The 16,827-nt window shown below is 38.3% G+C and overlaps 3 long non-coding RNA genes across 3 annotated transcripts; all 3 read right to left on the reverse strand.

Moving 5' to 3' along the window:
• Positions 1–4,952: 4,952 nt before the first annotated feature.
• Positions 4,953–7,590, reverse strand: LOC140037284 (uncharacterized). Its single transcript, XR_011841207.1, has 3 exons — positions 7,410–7,590; positions 5,806–5,865; positions 4,953–5,075 (listed from the first exon to the last, which is right to left on the reverse strand). It is a non-coding gene; the product is annotated as an uncharacterized lncRNA (long non-coding RNA).
• Positions 7,591–9,281: 1,691 nt separating this feature from the next.
• LOC140037285 (uncharacterized) lies at positions 9,282–11,919 on the reverse strand. The gene is made up of 3 exons (XR_011841208.1): positions 11,739–11,919; positions 10,135–10,194; positions 9,282–9,404 (listed from the first exon to the last, which is right to left on the reverse strand). It is a non-coding gene; the product is annotated as an uncharacterized lncRNA (long non-coding RNA).
• A 1,691-nt stretch (positions 11,920–13,610) lies between these two features.
• Positions 13,611–16,248, reverse strand: LOC140037286 (uncharacterized). The gene is made up of 3 exons (XR_011841209.1): positions 16,068–16,248; positions 14,464–14,523; positions 13,611–13,733 (listed from the first exon to the last, which is right to left on the reverse strand). It is a non-coding gene; the product is annotated as an uncharacterized lncRNA (long non-coding RNA).
• Between the last annotated feature and the right edge of the window lie 579 nt (positions 16,249–16,827).

Genomic DNA, 16,827 nt, shown 5'->3' on the forward strand with positions numbered 1-16,827 from the left:
CCTGTGACAGAAGATTATACTCAACCATCAGTCAAACAACCATCACAAATGGATATAAGGACTAAAACGGCCAAAACGGCAAAAACGGCCAAGAAATGCATGTGCGCGTGCGCGGAAATGAAAATGGTATGAAAACGGGTTACACGGTTTTGACCATAACTAGCACTGTGGTTATCGGATCAAGCTGTACTAGGTAGCGTCTCGAAGCTAAGACAAAGGGTTACAACTTTCATGAAGACAACTCAATCCGGTTTTCAATGGATCTAGGTCAAATTTACCGATTACAGAACCAAAACTCCAAAGACTGGTTTATACCTCTAATGAAAATTTGGCGGCATGCCCCTTGTGTTTACCTATTTTCCAGCCATTTATAGCTTCATTATTTTTCTCAAATCAGCCCCAATGTCATACATAGGCAATGCTACCACAATAGCCCTTCAACTAGGCTCAAAATAATCCAATTACAGCACAAGTCGTAATAAGGCAACTGGGAATCAAGTTTAAAGGCAAATAGTTTCGAAGTTAAGACAGAGAAATACAAGTCTTATGAAGACATAAACAACCAATTTGTGCGTTTTCAATATCAAAATGTGCAATCACCGAGAAGATAGAAAACTGTCCACAAAACAGGGCATTTGGCAGTCAGGGGTATTTCTATCATTTCACATGATACAGTGCTCCGATTCAGCTGAAATTTTTCAGGTAGATATATAACATCATTTTCTACAACTTTCATGTTTTGATCTAAGCTTAATTAGGTCTCTAGCATGGACGAATTAAATAGGTCAGAAGCTAAACAGGTTAGTTTCAATTTCTGGAATTTGAACTTTTCCTCTAGAATTTCATATCCAATAAGCATTCAATCATCAAAACCAACAATTACTAACTCTATAAAATCCATTACTAGATAAATAACCATAATCAAGGCTGAAAATGTAAACCCTAGCTGCATACTCCAACATCTCATTCCAAACTAACAAATTTACCGTCATAAGGCAAGATTAAGAGCTTCTAACTAAACTTTAACAAGATTAAATGCAAGAAAAGGATGGGAAACCATAATACCTCACCAAAGCTTCTTGCAAGAGAGAATCACAACCTTTCCCTCCAAAGTTACACCACACAAAGCTTCTTAAGAACTAAAGGGAGAGTTTAATCGGTTTAGATTTTGGATTTTCACTCAAATCAAGCTAAAAATCAAGATGGAAATTGAATGGTTTCTTCCCTCTTTTCTCTCTCACCCTCACGGCTGGAATGTCCAGAAATGGTGGCTGAAATGAAGCTTCAAGAAGGTTAAGATGATAGGAATTCATTTGGGTCAAAATTAGACAAGCGTCACCTTTTGATTGGAAGTCAATTTTTTTCTTTTCTCTCTTGTTTTTAGTCCAAAATTTCGGCTACATTAAGAAGATATTTAGGTCTGATTTTGGTCAATTAATAACAAGGAGATTAATGTAATAAAGAAATGTTCAAGTGGTGTACTCACTCGGTAACAAACGGTACACTTCGGTTCACACCGTTTTTCCTTATTTCGCACATACTAGGGTTTTAACTTATAATTCACTAACTTATTATTATTACTTCTAATCACACACTTTTTCTTATCTAAAACTCACTCTTAATCACCAATTCTAGTGCATACCCCGCGCCGATTACTCACGCTGCTAAAGACGTAAAAACCCTAGTTTACCTTAACGATGAAAGTAAAGGGAAAACCCTTGGTTCTATGATTAATTGTAACTATTGAGGAAGTGAATGAGTAGTAAAGCTATTGTAAAATAATGGATTCCAAATAAAAGGGAATTTTTAAGAAAATATGAGGGATTTTACAAGTCCTCACAATCACACTACCAAAATGCACATAAAAACACACACCAAACCCTAGTATGCACAAAAACCCTAACTTATGCCCTTCCTTTACAAAAATCATAACTTGAGTTATAAATATAAAAAATTCGTACAACTTGGCTTGTTAAAAACTAGACTTCAAATACTAAGAGTCTTTGGAAGACACTTCAAAGAGATTTAGTTCATAAGTTGGTCCAAATTGAACCATAAGCTACTACAACATTCCTATTGTAACTTGTGCAGGATAGAATTTTCAGCCAACTTTACCAATTTTTTGGAATTTCTGGGGATTGAATCAAACTCTGAATTTGATACAGTAGGAATCCCTATGAGTCTAGTTTTAAATACAACAAACGGAACACAATTCCGACTTTCCTGTACGAAGTTATAGCCAATTTCCCAAAGCTGCGCAGAGCCTCCTGCGAAAATTTCAAGATTTTCTAACAACTTGAGAATATGAAACTTTTCTTGACAAAATTCACTTCCTTGGCTCAAATTCAACCATTAAAGCAACCAAGAATCAAAGGCAAGTGAGTTCATATAAGGGTTATAAAGACAAGTGAATTTTCGGGGTCTCACACTCTCTCCCCCTTAAAATAATTTCGTCCTCGAAATTCTAATCTTTGCTCGCACAAAACTTGATGCTATAGAACTTTCCTCCAACTCTCAGGTGACTTTCTCTTACTGATAGTACTACAACAAGTTTACCTAGAGAGAAAATCTTACCACGTAAAAGTTACGCTAATATGCTAGGGAAGTTTAACAAAGAAATAAATACTTATCAAGTCCTCACAGTCATAGGAGAAGGAAACAAATCTTCCGTGCAAATTTCTCGACGTACTCTACAACCTGGACACCCTCTATGGAAACCCTAGCCAGACGATTGCTAGATTCGTCCATGATAACACTCCGAGATCCAATCCCCTTGATCAGTCCAATGACTAGGTCAAATGTTAGAATCGTCCACACCTTAACCTTTGCCATCAAAACTCACCTCAAGTGCAATCAAGATACAGACCCTTATTCTAGCGCTCTTCACTATTTGGTACCCAAGTACGAGAATCCATAATAAGACAATTCACAACTCGAGCCGGCCGGTCCCAAGAGTAAATCACCCATATTAGAGATTCCTACCTGACATACCTAACTATTGTCCCCAAAGTACCACGATAAAGGTTTAAACCTAAAACGTTTCATGATTCGTAACTTATGCTCAAAAGAGTACTTAATCCTTTACACCCATTCACGAAATCAAGTCCATAACACCACTTGGCCCAAACTCACTCCGCGCAGAGACCACGCGAAGTGGCTCTGATACCATTTGTGACGACCCTACCTCCCCCTAGGGCGTACCAAAGGGTTTAGCAGATCGCCTGCCCAACTCTCGCCAGGACTCACTCACTCGAAACTCGAGAAAATAACTTACATTCATAGCAAATAAGTAACACAACAAGTTCAAACTTAATATATACATTGATGCTCAGATCCAGTTACAAGGCTTATACACGCCCAAATACATTAATGTGTTTACAATCCAAGTCCAATCAACCCTAGTCGAGTGCTAGACCGAGTACCATTCAAAATTTCAAAACTAGACTACTCTGTACAAGTCTCACGCCTCGCTCGTACCCCCTGCTAAGGAAAACAAATGGAATTGGGTAAGTTATATGCTTAGTGAATAATCAGGGGGCTAAAAACGTAAAATCACATCCAAATAAACATGTAAACCAAGATATTTCACATCAATAGACAGAAATGTAACATCACAATGGTAGGATACGGGTGGCTTCAAAGCCAGTTCAATTCCCCGAGCTTGAATGCCTGTTGACACTCTGTCAACCAAAATACTCGTGGTCCGTTGACTCCACTTACTTTTCCCGTTCACCTTATCAACCCCCGCTGGCCAGTCAACAGCACACAGCAGCTCGAGCAAAATAAATCACTTAGCTTTAAACAAAACTTTAACAAAGAACGAAATCCCAAGGTTAGCATAGAACTAACTTCGACCAAGCTCCGGCTGGTTCGAATAGTCTGTCTACCCTTGGAATCGGGTTGGAACCAAACCCTGAGATATCCAATCTCTCAATAGATGATATCCCTCAACAAAGTACTCACCCCAACAGCACACAGTACAAGGGGTTCAACTCAAGTCATGTAATCACCCCAACAGCACACAGTAAAAGGGTGATACTCAACACAAGGTATGTATTCTTACATATTAAATCAAAACAAAGGATGAGCTTAGATCGAGTGAGATAAAGTACACCCTCGCCTAAGTACCCATTTAACATATACAAGTCACCTTGACAATTTATCACATAAATAAACCCAATTACTCACTCAAAATAGTTAGCACGTAAATCAAGGCACTTTATACGGGTCCACCGACTCCGTCCTATTCGTCACTGCCTGTGACAGAAGATTATACTCAACCATCAGTCAAACAACCATCACAAATGGATATAAGGACTAAAACGGCCAAAACGGCAAAAACGGCCAAGAAATGCATGTGCGCGTGCGCGGAAATGAAAATGGTATGAAAACGGGTTACACGGTTTTGACCATAACTAGCACTGTGGTTATCGGATCAAGCTGTACTAGGTAGCGTCTCGAAGCTAAGACAAAGGGTTACAACTTTCATGAAGACAACTCAATCCGGTTTTCAATGGATCTAGGTCAAATTTACCGATTACAGAACCAAAACTCCAAAGACTGGTTTATACCTCTAATGATAATTTGGCGGCATGCCCCTTGTGTTTACCTATTTTCCAGCCATTTATAGCTTCATTATTTTTCTCAAATCAGCCCCAATGTCATACATAGGCAATGCTACCACAATAGCCCTTCAACTAGGCTCAAAATAATCCAATTACAGCACAAGTCGTAATAAGGCAACTGGGTGTGACGACCCCACCTCCACCTAAGGCGTACCAAAGGGTTCGGCGGACCGCCTGCCCAGCTCTCGCCAGGACTCACTCACTATCTCAATCGAGTCATGTACACACATCCATGAACCATAAATAACATTCACAATTCAAGCTTATAATTTACATTGATAGAAATCGAGGTACAAAGCCTCAATACACCAAACTAGTTCAAAATGTATACAATCCAAGTACAACATGTTCCATTCGAGGAATAGCGCGAGTACAAGTCAAAAGTCAAAACAATTTCAAGAGCAACTAGACTACGCTAGTCTGTTCACGACTCACGCCTCACTCGTATTCCTGTAAGGAAAACAAATAGCGTGGAATGAGCTAAAAGCCCAGTGAGGTTTCAAATAACAAATTGCCCATTTTAAAAGTATGAATATCCATGTAGCAAGTTAACGGCATCAAAACTCATAAGAGTGGACAATAATATTTCAAGTAGCAAATTTCCAAATGAGCACGTATAAAGTGCTTTTCGATTTTCAAAAGGAACAGCAATCCAATAAGCAATAATCACTTTCAAGTATAAGGATACGGAAGGCTCTCAGGAGCCAAATTTCCATTGCATCTCCAGAGCTTGATCAAGTAACAGTTGACACTCCGTCAACTTTTAAGTAGGTAACCAATCCAGTAGAACACCACTTACACGACTCTCCGTCCACCGTTCACCCCCTACTGGGCCCAAAATCCTCAATAAACACGTGTGGTAATACTCGAGTATACCGTTTAGCCGAGGAGATATCACTCCACTCGACAAAACAAGAGACCCAGGGTTCGTTACCCAATCGACCAAGCCCTTGCCGGCTCGACTCAAGTAACTTGCCGCAGGGTTTCTGGAATTCCAGGAAGTGCGCGCACCATAAACAAGTATATCAAGTCAATTGCAACAATAAACAAGTATATCACGTAAGGGCAAGTGCGATAAAGTACACTCTTGCCCTAACAATTCACGTATATAACATGTACTCATATTGGTCACGTATCAAGTTCAAGTATCTAGTGCAATTCGGTATTTGAAAGCACTCACCAAAAGATATAGTGCTTCAATTATTCACGTTCAATTACACTCCAGGCTTGGAGTCCAGATCTGCGATAAAAATTCCAGTTTGAGAACTTTGAAACACGAGTCGAATTCGAAACGTTAACATTCCATTCATTAAAAATCGACCAATTGAAATTCATTTGAAAGACACTCGCGAAACACTTGCTCGCTTTTCAAATCATAAGGTTTTGTAGCATAAATACTTGGAAATAACACTTGAGTTGAAAGTACATGGAAATACAAGTTTACATTGGCCATTAAGTCTTTTCCTCAAGGTACGAGCTCGACCAAGTCTTAACATATAACACTCAAGAAACATAGTAGCAAAGGTCTTTACTAGTTCAAGTGATAAATACTTAACCTTCACTCAAGTCGCTAATATAGTTTTCTAGTCCTCGAGTAAAAATTCGGGCAGCATGCCCTTTGTGTTTACCTAATTTTCCAGCCTTTTAGGCTTCATTGTTTTTCTCAAACACAACCCAACATTATACATATCAGCAATTCATGTCAAGAGCCGTTCCATAGGCTCACAATATCATAATAACAAGAATCGTATTAAGTACAAGTGCAGAAATTCAATTTAGTTCAAAACAGATTTGACGTACAAATGCGGAAATAACATATCCGAGGCTACGCTTATCGGATTAAAATGAAACCTATGCCGTTTCGAAGCTAAGATACAGAGCTACAATATTCATGAAGGTCACTTAGTCCAGTTTCTAATGTAACTTGGTCAAATTCTCGAATTACTAAACCAGAAACTAATTCGTCGGCTGTTTAAACGCAGAACACTGTAATGAACATAACTCAGTGTACAAAAATCCAATTCAGGTGTTCTTAGAGGAATTTTAAAGCTACTTCAGAACACTACAACTTTCATGAAGAGCACTCAGTCAAATTTTCAATGTAACCTGATCAAATTCCCAACTCATGTAACCTGGTTTCAACTATTCGGCTAATCAGCCGCATTTCACTCACATGACCATATCTCAGTCTACCAAGATCCAATTAAGGTGTTCTTGGAGGCGTTACGAAGCTAAGACAGGGTAATAAAACTTTCATGTTTCGGTGAAAGGCTAAATCTAAACGGATCATAGTGAATAAACTCAATCAAAAGGACTGAACTGTCCACGCGGAATTCTGGAAAGTGACCTAGATCAGCGAGGGTATTTTCGTCTTTTCACAAGCTACGATGCTCCAAATGAGCTGAAATTTTGTGGGCACCTATAAAATACCATTCTGAACAACTTTCATGTTTTGACCAAAGGCCAATTAGGCCTCTAACATAGGGCTACAAAAACGGGCAGAATGGAAGAACAATTTTCCAGATTTCTGGGATTTTCAGTTTTTAATGTAACTTTCCTCAATTTCTTGTTCTAATCACTACCAAAACCCTTTATATAACCTTAATTACAACATATGTGAGTCACACATCAAGTTTGGCAGCAAATCCCCAAAACCCTGATTTGATTATTTCATCCAATAATCATCACAATCACTTGCTCATCTTGAAATCAAGCCAAAACTTAAGCTAAATAACATCTTAACACAAGATTTAAAAGATCAAGGACCATGATCAGATTGAATACCTCAAAAACAAGGCTTGGATGAGTGATAGTTCACTTCCTTTGAAATTTCTTGGTTCCTTAGCTTCCCAAGCTTCCAAACTTGCAATCAATCGGTTTAGATTTCTAGCTTAGCACTTGGTTGGTGTGAATCAAGAAGGAATGTGGTTGCTCAAGCTCTCACTTCTCTCTCTCTCTTGGTCGGCTGGAATGATGCAGAAATGGAAGGAAATGAAGCTAAGTTTGTCTTATAAGAAGATGGAAAGATAAGAATTAATTCTAGCCACAAGTTTGGCTAACACTTGGTTTAATCTCAACCACAAAATTTTCTCTTTCTTCCTTGCATTTGAGCCACACATTCGGTCAAGCTATCATCATGAGGGGGAAGATATTTTGCTCAATTAGTAATGAGCTTATACAGTAAGAAAGTGGTGGTCAAGTGGTGCGTTCAAACGGTAGTGCGCGGGACCCGCCGGTTGGCGCCGTTTTTCTTAAAACTCACATACTAGGGTTTTTACTTCCCATTCACTAACCTTATATCATTGCTACTACTCACATATTATTTCTCACTTAAAAGTCACTTTTAATCTCCAAATTTAATCCTTACTTTGTACCGAAAATTCATCCGGTGAAAAATTGCGAAAACCCTAATTTTACTCCGATCTTAAAACCAAAGGTGAAAACCTACTTTCTAGGTTTATTTACACTTATCGTGGAATAAATGGGGTAGCAAGCCTTAATAAAAATAATAATTTCCAAATAAAGGGACATTTTTAAAATAACATGAGGGATTTTCCAATTCCATAAATTGAATTTAGAGTTTCTATTAAAAGATGAGATATTGAAGGAAACCAGTTAATCACAAGTAAACTAGGGTTTTTTTTGATTAAAATTTTAGGGTTTCTAATCTTTTTAAAACAAAATAAGGTTTTAAATCAAACCCAAAGAAATACACTTTAGTATCTTATTTACAAACAATCTCCTAATTTTCGGGGCGTCACACTCTCCCCTCCTTAAAAGAATTTCGTCCTCGAAATTCATACATGCACCTCGAAATAATGTAGGGTATTTTCCTTATATATTCATTTCCAGCTCTCAGGTTTCACTATAGTCAATATTTGGTTAAACAATAGTAAACACGAATCGTACCTTCTACTATCTCCAATGGTTCAGGTAAAGCCTGTTGATCCAGGGAGTACATTCTAGCTGGCACTCTTGACTTAGACCCTTCTAAATCATAGGCAATATAACACATTTAATCAAAACAAGTCGCATAACTTATAGAGCATTAATCTTACGTATCACTCAGGTACTACACTTAATCAAGGCTCGTAACACGTGGATAAGAAGGATCCCAAATCCCATGAATATCTTCAATATATTTCACGTCCATACTATTCACATTCCCCGTGCCTTTGCTTTCACAATCCAAATTTATCTCAATATTACGTGAGATCTCAGCTTATCGTGAAGGTGTCACTCTTTGGTATTCGGGGACAAGAATCCACAATAAGGTAATTCACAACTCGAGCCGGCCGGTCCCAAGAGTAAATCACCCGTATTAGAGATTCCTACCCAGCATACATATCTAAAATCTCCAACAATAGACAATCATTCCACACTTAACAAGTCAATCCCCACAGTCCGAGAACCTTCTCCCGGCACGAGCTCAATAGGAGCTCTGATACCATCTGTGACGACCCCACCTCCACCTAAGGCGTACCAAAGGGTTCGGCGGACCGCCTGCCCAGCTCTCGCCAGGACTCACTCACTATCTCAATCGAGTCATGTACACACATCCATGAACCATAAATAACATTCACAATTCAAGCTTATAATTTACATTGATAGAAATCGAGGTACAAAGCCTCAATACACCAAACTAGTTCAAAATGTATACAATCCAAGTACAACATGTTCCATTCGAGGAATAGCGCGAGTACAAGTCAAAAGTCAAAACAATTTCAAGAGCAACTAGACTACGCTAGTCTGTTCACGACTCACGCCTCACTCGTATTCCTGTAAGGAAAACAAATAGCGTGGAATGAGCTAAAAGCCCAGTGAGGTTTCAAATAACAAATTGCCCATTTTAAAAGTATGAATATCCATGTAGCAAGTTAACGGCATCAAAACTCATAAGAGTGGACAATAATATTTCAAGTAGCAAATTTCCAAATGAGCACGTATAAAGTGCTTTTCGATTTTCAAAAGGAACAGCAATCCAATAAGCAATAATCACTTTCAAGTATAAGGATACGGAAGGCTCTCAGGAGCCAAATTTCCATTGCATCTCCAGAGCTTGATCAAGTAACAGTTGACACTCCGTCAACTTTTAAGTAGGTAACCAATCCAGTAGAACACCACTTACACGACTCTCCGTCCACCGTTCACCCCCTACTGGGCCCAAAATCCTCAATAAACACGTGTGGTAATACTCGAGTATACCGTTTAGCCGAGGAGATATCACTCCACTCGACAAAACAAGAGACCCAGGGTTCGTTACCCAATCGACCAAGCCCTTGCCGGCTCGACTCAAGTAACTTGCCGCAGGGTTTCTGGAATTCCAGGAAGTGCGCGCACCATAAACAAGTATATCAAGTCAATTGCAACAATAAACAAGTATATCACGTAAGGGCAAGTGCGATAAAGTACACTCTTGCCCTAACAATTCACGTATATAACATGTACTCATATTGGTCACGTATCAAGTTCAAGTATCTAGTGCAATTCGGTATTTGAAAGCACTCACCAAAAGATATAGTGCTTCAATTATTCACGTTCAATTACACTCCAGGCTTGGAGTCCAGATCTGCGATAAAAATTCCAGTTTGAGAACTTTGAAACACGAGTCGAATTCGAAACGTTAACATTCCATTCATTAAAAATCGACCAATTGAAATTCATTTGAAAGACACTCGCGAAACACTTGCTCGCTTTTCAAATCATAAGGTTTTGTAGCATAAATACTTGGAAATAACACTTGAGTTGAAAGTACATGGAAATACAAGTTTACATTGGCCATTAAGTCTTTTCCTCAAGGTACGAGCTCGACCAAGTCTTAACATATAACACTCAAGAAACATAGTAGCAAAGGTCTTTACTAGTTCAAGTGATAAATACTTAACCTTCACTCAAGTCGCTAATATAGTTTTCTAGTCCTCGAGTAAAAATTCGGGCAGCATGCCCTTTGTGTTTACCTAATTTTCCAGCCTTTTAGGCTTCATTGTTTTTCTCAAACACAACCCAACATTATACATATCAGCAATTCATGTCAAGAGCCGTTCCATAGGCTCACAATATCATAATAACAAGAATCGTATTAAGTACAAGTGCAGAAATTCAATTTAGTTCAAAACAGATTTGACGTACAAATGCGGAAATAACATATCCGAGGCTACGCTTATCGGATTAAAATGAAACCTATGCCGTTTCGAAGCTAAGATACAGAGCTACAATATTCATGAAGGTCACTTAGTCCAGTTTCTAATGTAACTTGGTCAAATTCTCGAATTACTAAACCAGAAACTAATTCGTCGGCTGTTTAAACGCAGAACACTGTAATGAACATAACTCAGTGTACAAAAATCCAATTCAGGTGTTCTTAGAGGAATTTTAAAGCTACTTCAGAACACTACAACTTTCATGAAGAGCACTCAGTCAAATTTTCAATGTAACCTGATCAAATTCCCAACTCATGTAACCTGGTTTCAACTATTCGGCTAATCAGCCGCATTTCACTCACATGACCATATCTCAGTCTACCAAGATCCAATTAAGGTGTTCTTGGAGGCGTTACGAAGCTAAGACAGGGTAATAAAACTTTCATGTTTCGGTGAAAGGCTAAATCTAAACGGATCATAGTGAATAAACTCAATCAAAAGGACTGAACTGTCCACGCGGAATTCTGGAAAGTGACCTAGATCAGCGAGGGTATTTTCGTCTTTTCACAAGCTACGATGCTCCAAATGAGCTGAAATTTTGTGGGCACCTATAAAATACCATTCTGAACAACTTTCATGTTTTGACCAAAGGCCAATTAGGCCTCTAACATAGGGCTACAAAAACGGGCAGAATGGAAGAACAATTTTCCAGATTTCTGGGATTTTCAGTTTTTAATGTAACTTTCCTCAATTTCTTGTTCTAATCACTACCAAAACCCTTTATATAACCTTAATTACAACATATGTGAGTCACACATCAAGTTTGGCAGCAAATCCCCAAAACCCTGATTTGATTATTTCATCCAATAATCATCACAATCACTTGCTCATCTTGAAATCAAGCCAAAACTTAAGCTAAATAACATCTTAACACAAGATTTAAAAGATCAAGGACCATGATCAGATTGAATACCTCAAAAACAAGGCTTGGATGAGTGATAGTTCACTTCCTTTGAAATTTCTTGGTTCCTTAGCTTCCCAAGCTTCCAAACTTGCAATCAATCGGTTTAGATTTCTAGCTTAGCACTTGGTTGGTGTGAATCAAGAAGGAATGTGGTTGCTCAAGCTCTCACTTCTCTCTCTCTCTTGGTCGGCTGGAATGATGCAGAAATGGAAGGAAATGAAGCTAAGTTTGTCTTATAAGAAGATGGAAAGATAAGAATTAATTCTAGCCACAAGTTTGGCTAACACTTGGTTTAATCTCAACCACAAAATTTTCTCTTTCTTCCTTGCATTTGAGCCACACATTCGGTCAAGCTATCATCATGAGGGGGAAGATATTTTGCTCAATTAGTAATGAGCTTATACAGTAAGAAAGTGGTGGTCAAGTGGTGCGTTCAAACGGTAGTGCGCGGGACCCGCCGGTTGGCGCCGTTTTTCTTAAAACTCACATACTAGGGTTTTTACTTCCCATTCACTAACCTTATATCATTGCTACTACTCACATATTATTTCTCACTTAAAAGTCACTTTTAATCTCCAAATTTAATCCTTACTTTGTACCGAAAATTCATCCGGTGAAAAATTGCGAAAACCCTAATTTTACTCCGATCTTAAAACCAAAGGTGAAAACCTACTTTCTAGGTTTATTTACACTTATCGTGGAATAAATGGGGTAGCAAGCCTTAATAAAAATAATAATTTCCAAATAAAGGGACATTTTTAAAATAACATGAGGGATTTTCCAATTCCATAAATTGAATTTAGAGTTTCTATTAAAAGATGAGATATTGAAGGAAACCAGTTAATCACAAGTAAACTAGGGTTTTTTTTGATTAAAATTTTAGGGTTTCTAATCTTTTTAAAACAAAATAAGGTTTTAAATCAAACCCAAAGAAATACACTTTAGTATCTTATTTACAAACAATCTCCTAATTTTCGGGGCGTCACACTCTCCCCTCCTTAAAAGAATTTCGTCCTCGAAATTCATACATGCACCTCGAAATAATGTAGGGTATTTTCCTTATATATTCATTTCCAGCTCTCAGGTTTCACTATAGTCAATATTTGGTTAAACAATAGTAAACACGAATCGTACCTTCTACTATCTCCAATGGTTCAGGTAAAGCCTGTTGATCCAGGGAGTACATTCTAGCTGGCACTCTTGACTTAGACCCTTCTAAATCATAGGCAATATAACACATTTAATCAAAACAAGTCGCATAACTTATAGAGCATTAATCTTACGTATCACTCAGGTACTACACTTAATCAAGGCTCGTAACACGTGGATAAGAAGGATCCCAAATCCCATGAATATCTTCAATATATTTCACGTCCATACTATTCACATTCCCCGTGCCTTTGCTTTCACAATCCAAATTTATCTCAATATTACGTGAGATCTCAGCTTATCGTGAAGGTGTCACTCTTTGGTATTCGGGGACAAGAATCCACAATAAGGTAATTCACAACTCGAGCCGGCCGGTCCCAAGAGTAAATCACCCGTATTAGAGATTCCTACCCAGCATACATATCTAAAATCTCCAACAATAGACAATCATTCCACACTTAACAAGTCAATCCCCACAGTCCGAGAACCTTCTCCCGGCACGAGCTCAATAGGAGCTCTGATACCATCTGTGACGACCCCACCTCCACCTAAGGCGTACCAAAGGGTTCGGCGGACCGCCTGCCCAGCTCTCGCCAGGACTCACTCACTATCTCAATCGAGTCATGTACACACATCCATGAACCATAAATAACATTCACAATTCAAGCTTATAATTTACATTGATAGAAATCGAGGTACAAAGCCTCAATACACCAAACTAGTTCAAAATGTATACAATCCAAGTACAACATGTTCCATTCGAGGAATAGCGCGAGTACAAGTCAAAAGTCAAAACAATTTCAAGAGCAACTAGACTACGCTAGTCTGTTCACGACTCACGCCTCACTCGTATTCCTGTAAGGAAAACAAATAGCGTGGAATGAGCTAAAAGCCCAGTGAGGTTTCAAATAACAAATTGCCCATTTTAAAAGTATGAATATCCATGTAGCAAGTTAACGGCATCAAAACTCATAAGAGTGGACAATAATATTTCAAGTAGCAAATTTCCAAATGAGCACGTATAAAGTGCTTTTCGATTTTCAAAAGGAACAGCAATCCAATAAGCAATAATCACTTTCAAGTATAAGGATACGGAAGGCTCTCAGGAGCCAAATTTCCATTGCATCTCCAGAGCTTGATCAAGTAACAGTTGACACTCCGTCAACTTTTAAGTAGGTAACCAATCCAGTAGAACACCACTTACACGACTCTCCGTCCACCGTTCACCCCCTACTGGGCCCAAAATCCTCAATAAACACGTGTGGTAATACTCGAGTATACCGTTTAGCCGAGGAGATATCACTCCACTCGACAAAACAAGAGACCCAGGGTTCGTTACCCAATCGACCAAGCCCTTGCCGGCTCGACTCAAGTAACTTGCCGCAGGGTTTCTGGAATTCCAGGAAGTGCGCGCACCATAAACAAGTATATCAAGTCAATTGCAACAATAAACAAGTATATCACGTAAGGGCAAGTGCGATAAAGTACACTCTTGCCCTAACAATTCACGTATATAACATGTACTCATATTGGTCACGTATCAAGTTCAAGTATCTAGTGCAATTCGGTATTTGAAAGCACTCACCAAAAGATATAGTGCTTCAATTATTCACGTTCAATTACACTCCAGGCTTGGAGTCCAGATCTGCGATAAAAATTCCAGTTTGAGAACTTTGAAACACGAGTCGAATTCGAAACGTTAACATTCCATTCATTAAAAATCGACCAATTGAAATTCATTTGAAAGACACTCGCGAAACACTTGCTCGCTTTTCAAATCATAAGGTTTTGTAGCATAAATACTTGGAAATAACACTTGAGTTGAAAGTACATGGAAATACAAGTTTACATTGGCCATTAAGTCTTTTCCTCAAGGTACGAGCTCGACCAAGTCTTAACATATAACACTCAAGAAACATAGTAGCAAAGGTCTTTACTAGTTCAAGTGATAAATACTTAACCTTCACTCAAGTCGCTAATATAGTTTTCTAGTCCTCGAGTAAAAATTCGGGCAGCATGCCCTTTGTGTTTACCTAATTTTCCAGCCTTTTAGGCTTCATTGTTTTTCTCAAACACAACCCAACATTATACATATCAGCAATTCATGTCAAGAGCCGTTCCATAGGCTCACAATATCATAATAACAAGAATCGTATTAAGTACAAGTGCAGAAATTCAATTTAGTTCAAAACAGATTTGACGTACAAATGCGGAAATAACATATCCGAGGCTACGCTTATCGGATTAAAATGAAACCTATGCCGTTTCGAAGCTAAGATACAGAGCTACAATATTCATGAAGGTCACTTAGTCCAGTTTCTAATGTAACTTGGTCAAATTCTCGAATTACTAAACCAGAAACTAATTCGTCGGCTGTTTAAACGCAGAACACTGTAATGAACATAACTCAGTGTACAAAAATCCAATTCAGGTGTTCTTAGAGGAATTTTAAAGCTACTTCAGAACACTACAACTTTCATGAAGAGCACTCAGTCAAATTTTCAATGTAACCTGATCAAATTCCCAACTCATGTAACCTGGTTTCAACTATTCGGCTAATCAGCCGCATTTCACTCACATGACCATATCTCAGTCTACCAAGATCCAATTAAGGTGTTCTTGGAGGCGTTACGAAGCTAAGACAGGGTAATAAAACTTTCATGTTTCGGTGAAAGGCTAAATCTAAACGGATCATAGTGAATAAACTCAATCAAAAGGACTGAACTGTCCACGCGGAATTCTGGAAAGTGACCTAGATCAGCGAGGGTATTTTCGTCTTTTCACAAGCTACGATGCTCCAAATGAGCTGAAATTTTGTGGGCACCTATAAAATACCATTCTGAACAACTTTCATGTTTTGACCAAAGGCCAATTAGGCCTCTAACATAGGGCTACAAAAACGGGCAGAATGGAAGAACAATTTTCCAGATTTCTGGGATTTTCAGTTTTTAATGTAACTTTCCTCAATTTCTTGTTCTAATCACTACCAAAACCCTTTATATAACCTTAATTACAACATATGTGAGTCACACATCAAGTTTGGCAGCAAATCCCCAAAACCCTGATTTGATTATTTCATCCAATAATCATCACAATCACTTGCTCATCTTGAAATCAAGCCAAAACTTAAGCTAAATAACATCTTAACACAAGATTTAAAAGATCAAGGACCATGATCAGATTGAATACCTCAAAAACAAGGCTTGGATGAGTGATAGTTCACTTCCTTTGAAATTTCTTGGTTCCTTAGCTTCCCAAGCTTCCAAACTTGCAATCAATCGGTTTAGATTTCTAGCTTAGCACTTGGTTGGTGTGAATCAAGAAGGAATGTGGTTGCTCAAGCTCTCACTTCTCTCTCTCTCTTGGTCGGCTGGAATGATGCAGAAATGGAAGGAAATGAAGCTAAGTTTGTCTTATAAGAAGATGGAAAGATAAGAATTAATTCTAGCCACAAGTTTGGCTAACACTTGGTTTAATCTCAACCACAAAATTTTCTCTTTCTTCCTTGCATTTGAGCCACACATTCGGTCAAGCTATCATCATGAGGGGGAAGATATTTTGCTCAATTAGTAATGAGCTTATACAGTAAGAAAGTGGTGGTCAAGTGGTGCGTTCAAACGGTAGTGCGCGGGACCCGCCGGTTGGCGCCGTTTTTCTTAAAACTCACATACTAGGGTTTTTACTTCCCATTCACTAACCTTATATAATTGCTACTACTCACATATTATTTCTCACTTAAAAGTCACTTTTAATCTCCAAATTTAATCCTTACTTTGTACCGAAAATTCATCCGGTGAAAAATTGCGAAAACCCTAATTTTACTCCGATCTTAAAACCAAAGGTGAAAACCTACTTTCTAGGTTTATTTACACTTATCGTGGAATAAATGGGGTAGCAAGCCTTAATAAAAATAATAATTTCCAAATAAAGGGACATTTTTAAAATAACA

The sequence above is a fragment of the Coffea arabica genome, chromosome 2e (genome assembly GCF_036785885.1).
Source record: "Coffea arabica cultivar ET-39 chromosome 2e, Coffea Arabica ET-39 HiFi, whole genome shotgun sequence".
Lineage (NCBI taxonomy): Eukaryota > Viridiplantae > Streptophyta > Magnoliopsida > Gentianales > Rubiaceae > Coffea > Coffea arabica.